This window comes from Mus musculus, chromosome 4 (genome assembly GCF_000001635.26).
Source record: "Mus musculus strain C57BL/6J chromosome 4, GRCm38.p6 C57BL/6J".
Taxonomy (NCBI): Eukaryota; Metazoa; Chordata; class Mammalia; order Rodentia; family Muridae; genus Mus; species Mus musculus.
The window spans coordinates 5,838,605-5,855,799 of NC_000070.6; the positions used below are offsets into that span (position 1 = coordinate 5,838,605).

At 41.3% G+C, this 17,195-nt stretch overlaps 1 pseudogene; it reads right to left on the reverse strand.

Annotated features, from left to right (window-relative positions):
• Gm11796 (predicted gene 11796) lies at positions 15,713-16,894 on the reverse strand (annotated as a pseudogene).

Here is a 17,195-nt window from a genome sequence, read left to right on the forward strand (position 1 = left end):
AAATCCTAACAAATACAAAATCCAAACTTTAAACATATGTGTATATTAGTTAAAATAGATAGAGATATAGCTGTCTCTCATTTCTTTATTTACATTTCCAATGCTATCCTGAAAGTCCCCCATACCCTCCCCCAGCCCTGCTCCCCTACCCACCCACTCCCACTTCTTCGCGCTGGTGTTCCCCTGTACTGGGGCATATAAAGTTTGCAAGACCAATGGGCCTCTCTTTCCAGTGATGGCCGACTAGGTCATCTTCTGATACATATGCAGCTAGAGACACGAGCTCCGGGGGTACTGGTTAGTTCATAATGTTGTTCCACCTATGGGGTTGCAGACCTCTTCAGCTCCTTGGGTAATTTCTCTAGCTCCTCCATTGGGGGCCCTGTGATCCATCCAATAGCTGAATGTGAACATCCACTTCTGTGTTTGCCAGGCACTGGCATAGCCTCATGAGAGACAGCTATATCTGGGTCCTTTCAGCAAAATCTTGCTAGTGTATGCAATGGTGTCAGCGTTTGGAGGCTGATTATGGGATGGATTCCTGGGTGGGGCAGTCTCTGGATGGTCCATCCTTTCATCTTAGCTCCAAGCTTTGTCTTTGTAACTCCTTCCATGGGTATTTTGTTTCAGCAGGCCTCCAAAAGAGGACAGCCCAACAAGACAAAACTAGATCCCATAACACCAGGCGGTGGTATAAGAAAGTAGTCTGAGCGAGCCACAAGTAGCAACCCAATAAGGAGCATGTCTTCATGGCTCTGGTTTAGTCTCTGCCTCCAGGGTTCTGGCTTGAATTGTGGCTCTGATTTTCCTCACTGAAGCAGTCAGACCTGAGATTTGTAAACTGAAATTAACCCTTTCCTTTCCAGAGATGCTTTGGGTCTTGGTGTTTTATAACAGCACTAGAAATCCTAACAAAGGCAAAATCCAAACTTTAAACATATGTGTATATTAGTTAAAAAAAATTGTGTGTAGAAATGTAAAGTATAAAGGAAACTGAGATGGCAGTTGGAGCATGAATAAAAAGCTTACCACCATCTTCCTTCTAAGCCCAGCAGAGGCTGCTAAGGGCTCCAGAGTGCTCTCCATACCACAGGACCTCGGGATCATAGGTGAGTAGAACTCAACATCAGCTCCAAAGAATCGAGGACAGTCTTGTACCAGCAGGAAAAGGGACAAAGGAACCCTGCCTGACCTGAGGCTAAAATCAATTCAGGTCGGGGCCAGCCCAGCATCATCTGCGTGAACCCAGCTGAGGGCGTCTAGGGCACCAGAGGACTCTCCATGCTGTAGGACCCCTAGCACACCCAGGACCTCCTGATCACCAGAGAGCATGTGGGCTATAGAAGCAAATGAGCTTCTTGGTCAGGATCCCATTGGGCTTTCATCCTCAGCCAGGAGGCAGAGCTGAGACCCAGATCCCTGGGCACCTTCCTTGGCAGAGGAGAGTCGGCCTACGAGGAGGGCTCTGACCCCAGGACTTAGGAGGTAGATCAGAGCACCAGACTGCTGGACACCTGCCCTGCAAGAGGAGAGCTTGCCTGCAGAGAGTGCTCTGACCACTGGAACACAGGTGAGAGTTGGATTCCCAGGAGTGCTGACAAAGGCTAACAGAATCATAGGAGGATCACACTCCAGCCAGAGACAGCTTGAACATTAACACCAGAGATTTCCAGATGGCAAAAGGAAAACATAAGACTCTTACTAACAGAAACCAAGAACACTGGGCATTATCAGAACCCAGTATGCCCACCACAATGAGTCCTGGATACTCCAACATACCCAAAAAGCAAGACACGGATTTAAAACCATATGTCATGATGGCGGTAGAAAATTTTAAGAAGGGCATTAATAGCTCACTTAAAAAAATACAGGAAAAACATTGCTAAACAGGTAGAAGCCTTTAAAGAGGAAGCACAAAAATTTCTCAAGGAATTACAGGAGAACACTGCTGTACAGGTAGAAGTCCTCAAAGAACTACAGGAAAACACTGCTAAACACATAGAAAAAACACAAAAACCCCTTAAAGAATTACAGGAAAACACAACCAAACAGGTAATGGAATGAAACAAAACCATCCAAGATCTAAAAATGGAAGTAGAAACAATGAAGAAAACCCAAAGGGAGACAACTATGGAGATAGAAACCCTAGGAAAGAAATCAGGAACCATAGATGTGAGCATCAGCAACAGAATACAAGAGATGGAAGAGAGAATCTCAGGTGCAGAAGATTCCATAGAGAACATGGGCATGACAATCAAAGAAAATGCAAAAGGCAAAAAGATCCTAACTCAAAACATCCAGGAAATCCAGGACACAATGAGAAGACCAAACCTGCAGATAATAGGAGTAGATGAGAATGAAGATTTTCAACTTAAAGGGCCAGCAAACATTTTCAACAAAATTATAGAAGAAAATTTCCCATACCTAAAGCAAGAGATGCCCATGAACATACAAGAAGCCTATAGAACTCCAAATAGACTGGACCAGAAAAGAAACATCCCCTAACACATAATAATCAGAACAACAAATGCACTAAATAAAGATAGAATATTAAAAGCAGTAGGGAAAAAGTTCTAGTAACAGATAAAGGCAGGCCTATTAGAATTACTCCAGACTTCTCACCAGAGATTATGAAAGCCAGAAGATTCTGGACAGATGTTATACAGACACGAAGAGAAGACAAATACCAGCCCAGGCTACTATACCCAGCAAAACTTTCAATTACCATAGATAGAGAAACCAAAGTATTCCATGATAAAACCAAATTCACACAATATCTTTCCACGAATCCAGCCCTTCAAAGGATAATAAAGGGAAAACACCAACACAAAGATGGAAACTACACCCTAGAAAAAGCAAGAAAATAATCCTTTAACAAAACTAAAAGAAGACAGCCACAAAAACAGATTCCCAACTATAACAACAAAAATGACAGGAAGCAATAATTACTTTTCTGTGATTTCTCTTAACGTCAATGGGTTCAATTCCCCAATAAAAAGACATAGACTACCAGACTGGCTACACAAAGAGGACTCAACATTTTGCTGCTTACAGGAAACCCACCTCAGGGATAAAGACAGACACTACCTCAGAGTAAAAGGCTGGAAAACATTTTTCCAAGCAAATGGTCCAAAGAAACAAACTGGAGTAGCCATACTAATATCGAATATAATTGACTTCCAACCCAAAGTTATCAAAAAAGACAAGGAGGGGCACTTTATACTCATCAAAGGTAAAATCTACCAAGATGAACTCTCAATTCTGAATATTTATGCTCCAAATACAAAAACAACCATATTCATTAAAGAAACTTTAGTAAAGCTCAAAGTACACATTGCACCTCACACAATAATAGTGGGAGACTACAACATTCCACTCTCACCAATGGACAGATCCTGGAAACAGAAACTAAACAAAGACACATGGACACTAACAGAAGTTATGAAACAAATGGATTTAATAGATATCTACAGAACATTTTGTCTTAAAACAAAAGGATATACCTTCTTCTCAGTGCCACATGGTGCAACCTCCAAAACTGACCATATAATTGGTCACAAAACAGGCCTCAATAGATACAAAAATATTGAAATTATCCGATGCATCCTATCTGATCACCATGGACTAAGGCTGATTTTCAATAACAACATAAATAATTGAAAGCCAACATTCATGTGGAAACTGAACAGCACCCTGCTCAATGATTCCTTAAATAAAGAAAGAAATTAAAGACGTTTTAGAGTTTAATGAAAATGAAGCCACAACATACCCAAACTTATGGGACACAGTGAAGGCAGTCCTAAGAGGAAAACTCATAGCCCTGAGTGCCTCCAAAAAGAAACTACAGAAACGATACACTAGCAGCCTGACAGCACACCTAGAAGCTCTAGAACTAAAGGAAGCAAATTCACCCAAAAGGAGTAGACAGCAGGAAATAATCAAACTCAGGGCTGAAATCAATCAAGTGGAAACAAAAAGAACTATTCAAAGAATTACCTGAGGAAATCCAAAACATCATCAGATCCTACCACAAAAGGCTATACTCAACAAAACTAGAAAACCTGGATAAAATGGACAACTTCCTAGACAGATACTGGGTACCAAAGTTAAATCAGGATCAGATTAACGATCTAAACAGTCTAAAGAAATTGAAGTAGTCATCAATAGTCTCCCAACAAAAAAAAAGCCCAGGACCAGATGGGTTTAGGGCAGAGTTCTATCAGACCTTCAAAGAAGACCTAATTACAACTCTTTTCAAACTATTCCACAAAATAGAAACAAAAGGTACACTACCCAGCTCATTCTATGAAGCCACAATTACTCTGATACTAAACCACAGAAAGATCCAACAAAGAAAGAGAACTTCAGACCAATTTTCCTTATGAATATTGATGCAAAAATACTCAATAAAATCCTCGCAAATCGAATCCAAGAACACATCAAAACAAGCACCCCTCATGACCAAGTAGGCTTCATCCCAGGAATGCAGGAATGGTTCAATATATGGAAATCCATCAACGTAATCCACTATATGAACAAACTCAAAGACAAAAGCCACATGATCATTTCACTAGATGCTGTGAAAGCATTTGACAAAATTCAACACACCTTCATAATAAAAGTGTTGGAAATATCAGGAATTCAAGGCCCATACCTAATCATAATAAGAGCGATATACAGCAAACTAGTAGCCAACATCAAAATAAATGGAGGGAAACTCCAAGCAGTCCCACTAAAATCAGGGACTAGACAAGCCAGCCCACTTTGTCCCTACCTTTTTAATATAGTCTTTGAAGCTCTAGCCAGAGCAACTCGACAACAAAAGGAGATCAAGGGGATACAAATTAGAAAGGAAGAAGTCAAAATATCACTATTTGCAGATGATATGATTATATATATTTAAGTGACCCCAAAAATTTCACCAGAGAACTCCTAAACCTGATAAACAGCTTCAGTGCAGTAGCTGGATATAAAATTAACTCAAACAAGTCAATGGCCTTTCTCTATACAAAGGATAAATGGGCTGAGAAAGAAATTAGGGAAGCAGCACCTTTCACAATAGCCACAAATGATATAAAATACCTTGGTGTGACTCTAACTAAGGAAGTGAAAGATTTGTATGATAAGAACTTCAAGTCTCTGAAGAAAGAAATTGAAGAAGATCTCAGAAGATGGAATGATCTCCCATGCTCATGGATTGGCAAGATCAATATAGTAAAAGTGGCTATCTTGCCAAAAGCAATCTACAGATTCAATGCAATCCCCATCAAAATTCCAACTCAATTCTTTACTGAGTTAGAAAGGGCAATTTGCAAATTCATCTGGAATAATACAAAACCTAGGAGAGCAAAAACTATTCTCAACAATAAAAGAACCTCTGGTGGAATCACCATGCCTGACATTAAGCTGCACTACAGAGCAGTTGTGATAAAAACTGCATGGTACTGGTAAAATGACAGACAAGTAGACCAATGGAATAGAATTGAGGAGCCAGAAATGAACCCACACACCTATGGTCACTTGATCTTTGACAAGGGTGCTAAAACCATCCAGTGGAAAAAAGACAGCATTTTCAAAAAATGGTGCTGGCACAACTGGTGGTTATCATGTAGAAGAATGTGAATTGATCCATTCTTATCTCCTTTTACAAAGCTCAAGTCTTAGTGGATCAAAGAACTCCACATAAAACCAGAGACACTGAAATTAATAGAGGAGAAAATAGGGAAAAGCCTAGAAAATATTGGCACAGGGGAAAAATTCCTAAACAGAACAGCAATGGCTTGTGCTATAAGATCAAGAATTGACATATGGAACTTCATAAAAGTGCAAAACTTCTGTAGGGCAAAAGACACTGTCAATAAGACAAAAAGGCCACCAACAGATTGGGAAAGGATCTTTACCGATCCTAAATCTGATAGGGGACTAATATCCAATATATACAAAGAGCCCAAGAAGCTGAACTCCAGAAATTCAAATAATCCCATTAAAAATGGGGTACAAAGCTAAACAAAGAATTCTCAACTGAGGAATACCAAAGGGCTGAGAAGCACTGAAAAAAATGTTCAACATCCTTAATCATCAGGGAAATGCAAATCAAAACAACCCTGAGATTCCACCTCACACCAGTCAGAATGGCTAAGATCAAATTTTCAGGTGACAGCAGATGCTGGTGAGGATGTGGAGAAAGAGGAACACTCCTCCATTGCTGGTGGGGTTGCAAGCTTGTACAACCACTCTGGAAATCAGTCTGGTGGTTCCTCAGAAAACTGGACATAATACTACTGGCAAATCCAGCAATACCTCTCCTGGGCATATACCCAGATGATGTTCCAACTGGTAATAAGGACACATGCTCCACTATGTTCATAGCAGCCCTATTTGTAGTAGCCAGAAGCTGGAAAGAACCCAGATGTCCCTCAACAGAGGAATGGATACAGAAAATGTGGTACATTTACACAATGGAGTACTACTTAGCTATTAAAAAGAATGAATTTATGAAATCTTGGGCAATTGGATGTATCAGGACGATATCATCCTGAGTGAGGTAACCCAATCACAAAATAAGTCACCTGATATGCACTCACTGATAAGTGGAAATTAACCCAGAAACCTAGAATACTCAAGATACAATTTCCAAAACACAAGAAAATCAAGAAGGAAGACCAACTCATGCATACTTCATTCCTCCCTAGAATAGGGAATAAAATATACATGGAAGGAGTTTCAGAGACAAAGTTTGGAGCTTAGATGAAAGGGTGGACCATCCAGAGACTTCCGACCCAGGGGTCCAACCCATAATTAGCCACCAAACACAGACACTATTGTATATGCCAGCAAGATTTTGCTGAAAGGACCCTGATATGGCTGTCTCCTGTGAGGCTTTGCCAGTGCCTGGCAAATACAGAAGTGGATGCTTACAGTCATCTATAGGATGGAACATAGGGCCTCCAATGGAGGAGCTAGAGAAAGTACCCAAGGAGCTGAAGCGGTCTGCAACCATATAGGTGGAACAACAATATGAAGTAATCAGTACCCCCAGAGCTTATGTCTCTAGCTGCATATGTAGCAGAAGATGGCCTAGTTGGCCATCAATGGAAAGAGCGGCTCCTTGGTCTAGCAAACTTTATATGCTCCAGTACAGGGGAATGTCATGGCCAAGAAGTGGGAGTGAGTGGGTAGAGGAGCAGGCAGGGAGAGGGTATAGGGGACTTTTGGGATAGCATTTGAAATGTAAATGAAGACAATATCTAATAAAAAGATTTTAAAAAAAGCTTACCATCACTTTTTATTGTTATCAATGAACTTCTTAGTAAGAAGCTTTGTTATAATAACTTTTCCTCATACATGAACTGCAGCATAGGATGATCATATTTTCTACACTTCCTTGACATGACTACCAAGTCTCTTTCTATATCCACAATGCTCTCTACTTCTCCTCTCCCCACTTCCCTTCACTTTTTAAAGTACTTTATATCCCTCATAAATCCCACATACAAAGGAAATATAATACATTTGTTTATAAAACTGGCTTATTTTTTATAATATGATGACCTCTAGTTCCATCCACTTCTCTTTAAGTTACATAATTTTATTCGTTGTGGCATAATAAAAAATCTACATTGTGCACATGTCACATTGCTTTCCGTGTTCATCCATTATCACTTTTATATAAACAGAGGACAACCAACCAATCAATTAACCTAAGTGTCAAGAATTGTATAATAGTTTAAGAGATGCTATAAACAATATGATAGACTATTATGTATTTATTTAAAATTCTGTATGTATTTTGACTTTGTGTATGAGTGTGGTGTATACACATGTATTTATGTGTATTGAAGTATATGCATGTATATGTATATATGCAGACATATTTGTACATGTGTTCCTGTGCATGTAGAGGACTTAAGTTGATATTGGGTGTCTTTCTCAACCACTCTCCACCTTATTTCTTGAGAGAGGATAAACAAATACCTGTATCAGGTATAACAAGCTGATTTCTATCTGACCAAATACTGTTTCAAAAGTCATCCTCCCAGAGGTAGGAAAAATCGTTCAGTGTGTAAAAGTTCTTGCTGTGAAAGTGAGAAGGCACAAATTCAAATCCCTTAGCATTTACATAAAAGCTGGACATGATCACATGAAATTGTAATCCCAGCATTTAGAGACAGAGACAGTTGCGTCTCAGGAGCTCACAAGACAGCATAGATGAGTCAGCTTCATAGTCAATAAGAGATCCTATCTCAAAAAAGCAAGGTAAAAAGCACAGTATCTTTATTAGGATACATGATGTTCTCCTCTGACCTCCCAAGAGCATGTAACACACACACACACACACACACACACACACACACACACACTCCATAAAAACATAAACTATTAACATAAACCACATACATGTATATTGGTACAGACATAATTTGTGTTTTTATTCTAAAGAAGTTATAGGTTCCTCAAGATACCCTTTATAAGGTGACAAGCTCATCCTTCATAGCTCATCTATATACATATACACATCTGTATGTATGTATGCATGCATGTATGTATGTATGCATGTATGTATGTATGTATGCATGTATGTATGTATACCATCTTATTTTCTTCTGGTATAGTTTAGACCTTGCAGAGAATTTTTCTGACATGAAGGTTTTTGTTTATAATTGGAAGCGTTCTGACTTGAGGCACTTGTGAGATTCAGAGGCAGCTGATTTGCATTCAGCAACAGAAGGAAAGGGGTGGATTTGTGACTAGAGTCTTTGGGTTAGTGGCTGTTATGAGTATATAATTTGACATTTTCATTTGCACAGCTGTTTCTCTATGATGTGAGGGATTAGTCTAAAAAAAGTGGGAGAAGTCCATGTGTTAGTCCAAGCTCAAGGCTCATTTAAATATTTGATTTTCCAAATCCTGAACTACAGTTGACCCCTTCAAAGTTCAGGTATATACTTACTACAAAAATTATTAAAATTCCTATTTATTGAAAGAAAATTACAAAAGAAAATTATTGGTAATAAGAATTGTCTCCTAACAAAGTCAGTTGGTACAGCCTATAATTTCAGCTCCTCAGGAGGCAGAGGCAGGAGGATGGAAAATTCAAGGCTTGCCTGAGGTACAGAGTTAAGTCCAGGAACAACTTAGTGTGATTCTGGATAGGGGTGGGGCATTTGCCTGGCTCAAGAGATGGTTCTTATCTAGAACAGGAAGATAATAGCAGGTGTCATATCAATTTCCCCAAGATTAAACACTACTGCAAAGTGGGTTATCCTGAGGTAACATAAGCTACCTTTGGTGTGTCATATGTTTAATCTAGCTTTATTTTAGAAACATGAGGTATATTATTTGCATAAGTGCTCTACCCCCGGAAATGTAAGGTTTTTTAGAAACAATAAAAAATATACTTTTAAACAACCCTTAGGAGTGAACAGTGATTTCTATCAGTTTTTAGTATTGTGAAGCTTTTGTACCATCATACTATAGTAACTCCTTTTCATTTGTTTACTGAGGCACTCTTGGAAGGTGAGGTAAGAAGGTGAAGAAAAAGAAGGGGCTCTGTGTCCAGGTACTATCAGGACAGGTACATGAAGGCAGAAGAGCAGAGCACAGGACCACACTGCAGGGAGATTAGATACTGGAGGGTGGTTTTGTGCACTGTGTGTTCAGGCGCTGATTACTGTGCCCAGAGATCTGGTTGCAGCCTGGGAACTGGCATTGTCAAGCATCTCCTGTCTCAACATTGTGTAAAAATCATTTTCTGTCACCTCTGATTGTAATAAAGAACTGATCAGCCAACATCTAAGTAGGAGAGAATAAGGTGAGACTCCGGATTCTAGTTAAAGGGTCTCCTGTAGATATGATAGAGCAAGGCAGGAAGGGAGGGATGGAGAGAGGAAAGAAGGGACAGATAGAGGGGGGAAGAGAGAGAGAAAGAGAGAGAGACAGAGACAGAGAGAGAAAGAGAGAGAGACAGAGACGGAGACAGAGAGAGAAAGAGAGAGAGGAGGCAATTGGCTATATATAGGCTTAAACTTCTTAAAACCAATTTTTAATAAGAGTTCTCAAATCCTTAGACTTAGCCCCCTTCTAGCCTACTGTCCAAAGGTACAGGAGAAAAGACAGGCAAACAGGACAAGGGGATGTGGTCCTGTTTAGAAGTAGTTCTTTGGGGGAATTCCAATCTCCATTGTCAGGATAGCAGCAGCCCAGTTCAGTAGTGTCAGAATACCAAACATGAGTAAGTAGCAGTGGTATGATCCAGCAGGAACAACCAGGCCTTCGCCAAATCAGCAAGGAGCAATCAGGAACAGCCAGGAGGCCATGAAAAGTTCTCAGCCATGAAAAGTTCTCTCAGTGATGTGAAGATCAGCAAAGACAAAGCATTGTGAGTGAGGCTAACCATGCAAGCACACTGTCAGGGTCAGTTGAGTCCGATTTATACTCCCTCTAAAAATCATGTGTCCTCCCGTGGGTCTTGCCTCTGCCAAATACCATGTGAGTCTGCATCACATGACATGACTAGAAACTTCCATTTCAATTGGTCATGGGGATTCACCATAGGGTTATGATGAGAGTGTTTTCAGGAGAGGACGGATGGAACAGGAGCTGCTAGCGCAAGGTAAGATGCCAGGTAATAAATACCCTGTGGCTGGGAAACTGGGTTAGAGTAGCTCAGCTACAGTGCAAGAAGCTTATTAACAAACATGACAGGGCTCCACATCATTATTTCAGAGCTAGGGCGGGCATAAAGAAAGCTTCTTTACTTTTACAGCTATGTACTGAGCGTTTCCAAGAGATCTGATGGTCTGAGGGTCCAGGAATAGAGACAGTAGACATGATGCTGTGGATCCTAAATATTAAAGAAGACACTGAACCTACTCAAATTTAACTAACCTTACCAGGGTAGGAAGTATTAGGACTCACCAGCATTTCAGACCAAAGATGGTTTAGCATATACCCCCACTTAAAATAGAATGATCTATGTCTTTCAATTACTAGAAAGACAGGGAATGACCCAGATGTAGCTGTCTCTTGTGAGACTATGCCGGGGCCTAGCAAACACAGAAGTGGATGCTCACAGTCAGCTAATGGATGGATCACAGGGCTCCCAATGGAGGAGCTAGAGAAAGTACCCAAGGAGCTAAAGGGATCTGCAACCCTATAGGTGGAACAACATTATGAACTAACCAGTACCCCGGAGCTCTTGACTCTAGCTGCATATGTATCAAAAGATGGCCTAGTCGGCCATCACTGTAAAGAGAGGCCCATTGGACACGCAAACTTTATATGCCCCAGTACAGGGGAACGCCAGGGCCAAAAAAGGGGAGTGGGTGGGTAGGGGAGTGGGGGTGGGTGGCTATGGGGGATTTTTGGTATAGCATTGGAAATGTAAATGAGCTAAATACCTAATAAAAAATGGAAAAGAAAAAAAAAAAAGAAAGACAGGGAATGACATATGACGTTTATCTCCTTGATACAGTTTGGTATTTGTTTTATTGAGCATAATTTGGTAGCCTTTGGCATGTGCTTGGCAGAGGCTCAGTTACTTACAGGGATACAGCCTTGGGTTAGGTTATAGTAGGTTTGCACAGAGGCTACTTAGAGCCAAATTTTATTACTCAAGGACATTGAACATTTCTTTAAGTGTTTCTCAGCCATTCGAGATTCCCTGTTGTGAATTCTCTGTTTAGTTTTATATCACATTTTTTATTGGTTTTTTAGTTTTTTGGAGGTTAGCTTCTTTAGTTCTTTATATATTTTTGATGTCAGATTAGTGAAGACCCCCCCCCCCCCCAATCTGCAGGTTGCCGATTTGTCCTAGTGGCTATATTCTTTACCTTACAGAAGCTTTTCCATTTCATGAGGTCCCAAGCTATACCACTCTTGGACATGTACTCAAAAGATGCCTCATCATTCCATGGGGGCACATGTTCTACTACATTGATAGCAGCCTTATTTGTGATAGTCAGAAACTGGAAAACAACCTAGATGTCCCACAAAGGAAGAATGGATACAGAAAATGTAGTTCATTTACACAATGGAATACTACTTAGCTATTATGAATGAGGGCATCATGAGTTTTTCATGCAAATGGATGGAACTAGAAAATATCATCTGAGTGAGGTAACTCAGACCCAAAAGGCAAGCAAATTATGTATTCACTAATAATAAAAAAAAATAAGTGGATATTAGCCAAAAAAGTACAGAGTACCCAGGATACAATCAAGAAGGTTAACAAGACAAATGGCCCAAGTGAGGATGCATTAATCCCACTTGAAAGGGAGAAGAAAGCAATCATGGGGTGGAAGAACCTAGGTGAGAAAGGGGACATGGAGGGGAAAAGAGGAACATGATCAGATATTGGAGAGAGGGAAGAGGAGTGAAGCCCTGAGGGCAGAAAGAATGGAAACAGGCCACCTTGGGAGGTAAGAAGTGGTGGGACCCTCTAGAATGTACCAGAGATCTTGCAAGTACAAGACTCTCAGGACTCAAAGGGAGGGACCTTAGATAAAATGCCCAACAGTGGGGAGGGGAAACTTGTAGAGTCCATCTCTAGTAGAAAGACAGGGCATCAAGTGGAGGGATGGGGTTGCCATACCACAGTTAAAAATTCTGACCCAGAATCGTTCCTTTCTAAAATAACTGCAGGGACAAAAATAGAGGAGTTTCAGTGACCAGCCGAAATTGAGATCCATTTCAAGGGGAGGCTCCAAGGCCTGACACTATTACTGATGCTATGATGTGCTTACAGACAGGAGCCTAGCATGGCTTCCCACTGAGAGGTCCAAGAAGCAGCTGAAAGAGTCAGATGCAGATACACCCAACCAATAGACAGAAGACTGGGACCCCTGTGGTTGAATTAGGGAAAGGCTGGACAAGCTGAGGAGGAGCATGACCCCATAGGAAGACCAGCACTCTCAACGCACCTGACTCCCTGAGAACTCTCAGACACTGAGCCACCAACCAGACAACATACATTAGCTGATATGAGGCTCCCAACACATATACAGCAGAGGACTGCCTGGTCAAATGCCAGTGAGAGAAAATGCACCTAACCCTCTAGAGATGAGGCCCCAAGGAGTGGGAAGGTCTGGTGGGATGAGGGTGGGAGAGTGGGGACATCCTCTTGGAGATGGAAGAGGAAGAATCGGATAAGGAACATTCAGAGAGTGGACTGGGAGGGGGATAATGACTGGACTGTAAAAAAAGATTAAGAATAAAAATCAATAATGAAATATTTGAAATGAAGTGTCATATAGCAATAACAAAGAAATAGAATTATGTATTTACAAGAACACTGGAACTAAAGGTTATCACATTAGCTGAAATAAGGCAAACTCTCAATGATAATACATTTTCTCTAATAGGCAGAATTTACATAGTAAATATACACAAATATTAAACACACACATGAGGCATGAAAGCAAAAGGAACACATTGGGTAGGAAAGGGGATCAACAGGAGGGGATAGGTGACAAGAAAGGGCATTAGGGGATTACTATGATAAAAAACTATGGTGCATATAAAACATGCAAATGAAGTTCTTTGTAAACTAATGAAAAAAGTAATGAAAAAGAAAAAGAACATGTGTGTTCCCAGGAACTTTTTGTTTCTTCAATGTCTCTCATTTGTTAAAGATGTATGTTAGAAGATATGTTAAGAACCACAAAGGAAGTGCTGAATGGGTTGCACTGTAAGTATGTCTAGAAAGCAGGATGCATTCACAACAATGCATGCTAACTAAAGGCCTTTCAAATTCCCATGCTTTAGAAATGAAATATTTCCTTTGGGAATATGTGAATTAGTTTGGAAGGTCTTTACCATTACATGCTATAATTGAACCACACAAAATCACTAACATCAACTGTTATTTGCTAATCAATTTTCAGAATTTTGTTTGTTTGTTTGTTTGTTTTGTTTTGTTTTGTTTTGTTTTGTTTTGAGACAGGGTTTCTCTGTGTAGCCCGGCTGTCCTAGAACTCACTTTGTAGACCAGACTGGCCTCGAACTCAGAAATCCACCTGCCTCTGCCTCCCAAGTGCTGGGATTAAAGGTGTGCGCCACCACCGCCCGGCAATTTTCAGAAATTTTAAGTGATTAAAAAAAAGACATTATTCAAAATTATAAAAGACATATAATTATACAACATCAAAATAGCATTGTGAAAATATATAAAAAGGCATAAATGCTTAAACTCAATACTTCCTAACAGTACTATTGTAGTTTATGTAGTGTATATGACCTATACTAGACAGCTTCTTTGCTTTCCCTTGCCTCCATGTTGCTGTTTTCTGCAGTCTGTCACAGCAGGCTGAGTTTGACATGGCCATGATAACTATTTCACTAAGGCTGTGGGTAACATTGGAGCTGATGACAGCATGACTCCTCCAACCCTAAATGGTGGCTTTTCTTATTTAATTAATTCTATCTCCTCCTGTTGATAACTTTTGTCAAAGCACATACCTGAAGGAAGAAATCTGAAGGAGGAAGGACTTGCTTTGACTCACAGCTCACAGCTGGCAATCTATCATGGCAGGAAAGTCTTGTAATGGTCCTGAGGAGGATATTTTGTAGCCCTCGGAGCTTGCAAATGGTTGTAGCACAGAAGGACACAAAGAACTCAGCCAGTCTCAGAAGTTCATGATCCTCAGCAAGACCAGGTCTCAACAAGTCACTGTTGCTAGCTATCCCACAGTGACAAAGATTATAAGGCTTTCTAAAACATTATCACCAGATGGGTAGTTTAAAATCACAAGCCTGTTAGGAATTTTCCACATTTGAACTATAGCACTCTTTATTTTCATATTTTATAATAGTGGCAGTAGACAGACTGATAATTTTTTTACAGTGCTCCTTGTTAAAAATGAGTCTTGAGAGTGAAGGCTCCATGCAGTATCCACTGTAAAAAAGCAAGGAAGTGCCTAGCCATCCACTTTAACTGAAAACATTTGTTCTTTTGGTTTGGTTTTTGTTGTTATTATTTTTATTCACTTTACATCCAGATCACTGTCCCCCTTCCTGTTCCCCTCCTACAATCCATCCCCCATCCCACCTCCCCTTCTCCTCTGAGAGAGTGGGGAGTCCGTCTGGGGGTCCCCCAACCCTAGCACATTCAGTCTCTACAGGGCTAGGTGCTTCTTCTCCCACTGAGACCAGAAAAGGCAGCCCAGTTAGGGGAATGGATTCCACAGGCAGGCAACCGCTCTAGTTGTTCAGGATCCATAGGAGGATAGAATTGCACATCTGCTACATATATTCGTAGGGTGTGGTGGTGGTGGTGGTAGCTAGGTCCAGCTAGTACCTGCTCTTTGGTTGGTGGTTCAGTCTCTGAGAGGCTCCAAGGGTCCACGTTAGTTGATTTTGTTGGTCTTCCTATGGAGTCCCTATCCCTTCAGGGCACTCAATCCTTCCCCCAACTCTTCCATAAGAGTACCCAAGCTCCAACCAATGTTTGGCTGTGGGTCTCTGCATCTGTCTGAGTCAGATGCTGGATGGTGCCTTTCAGAGGACAACTTTGCTAAGCTCTTGTCTGTAAGAATAACAAAGTATCATTAAAAGTGTCAGGGATTGGTGCTTGCCCATAGGATGGGTATCTAGTTGGGTTGGCTATTGCTTGGCCATTTGCCCAGTCTCTGCTCCATCCCTGTGCCTGCATTTCTTATAGGCAGGATACATTTTGGGTTGAAAGTTGTTGAGATTTTTTTTGAGGGGAGGGAGAGTGCAGCAAACTTTTATTGATAGTAGTCAAGAGAATAGGGGGGTTCCGTAGACCTCTCCTGCTATTATGGGGTTCTGGGATGGAAATTGTGAGGGAGATGCTCAGTATTGGGGGCTGAGTTGGGACAGGATCTCCTCAGTAGCCAAGGGCCTCTCTTTTGCCCTCAGTGTCCTTGCTGGGGTGGGTGGTCCAGGGTTTTTTACTCCGTGGAGGCCATGTAGACCATGAGATCCACCACCCTGTTTCTGTAGCCATATTCATTGTCATACCAGAACATGAGTTTCACAAAGTTGTCATTGAGAGTGATGCCAGGCCCAGCATCAACGGTGGAAGAGTGGGAGTTGCTGTTGAAGTCACAGGAGACAATGTGGTACTTAGTCTAGTCCAGGATGCCCTTAGTGGGTCCTTAGATGCCTGCATCATCACCTTCTTGATGTCATCATACTTTGCAGGTTTTTCCAGGTGGCATGTTAGATCCACAATAGGAACATGGAAGGCCATGTCAGTGAGATTCCTGTTTAGCTCTGGGATGACCTTGTCCACAGACTTGGCAGCATCAGTGGATTCAGGGATGGTGTTTTGGGCAGCCCCATGGCCATTATAACACCGCTATCCAAAGGGACCATCCACAATTTTTTGAATGGCAGTGATAGCATGGACTGTGATTATGAGCCCTTCATAGATGACCTTGGACAGGGGGCTAAGCAGTTGTTGGTGCAGGATACATTGCCAACAATCTTGAGTGAGTTGTCATATTTCTCGTGGTTCACACCCATCACAAACATTGGGGGGCATTGGAAGAAGGGACAGAGATGATGACCTGTTTGGCCCCACCCTTCAAGTGGGCCCCAGCCTTCTTTATGGTAGTGAAGATCCTGCAGACTCCACCACATACTCAGCACTAGCATCACCCCATTTCATGTTTAGCAGGATCCCACTCCTGAAAGATGGTGATGGGCTTCCTGTTGGTGACAAGCATTCCCGTTGCCTAGATTGTGCCATTGAATTTGCTATGGGTGGAGTCAGACTGGAACATGTAGACCAAGTAATTGAGGTCAAGGATGGGGTCATTGATGGCAACAATCTTTACTTTGCCAAGTGCAGAGCAGTAGGCAGCCCTGGTAACCAGGCACCCAATAAGGCCAAATTTGTTCACACTAACCTTCACTATCTACAGGATGAAGCTGGTACTGCATGAAAAGATGTGGCTGTCTCTGGAACATGAAGGAACAGAGAGGAATCAAAAGTTTTCAGAGTGGGTTGGTGTCCCTATTGATCCCCTGGGATTCTTCCCTGTCTGTAAGAGGTGGCCTCTTCAGTTTCCATATCCCCCATGCTTAGAGTCTCAGCTAAGATCACACCCATTGATTCTTGGAAGCCTCTACTATCCCAGGTCTCTGGCAGGTCCTAAAGATGCCGCATCACATCCCTTACATCTGTCAGCTGCACATTTTCACTCATTCTCATGGCTATCTGACCATCT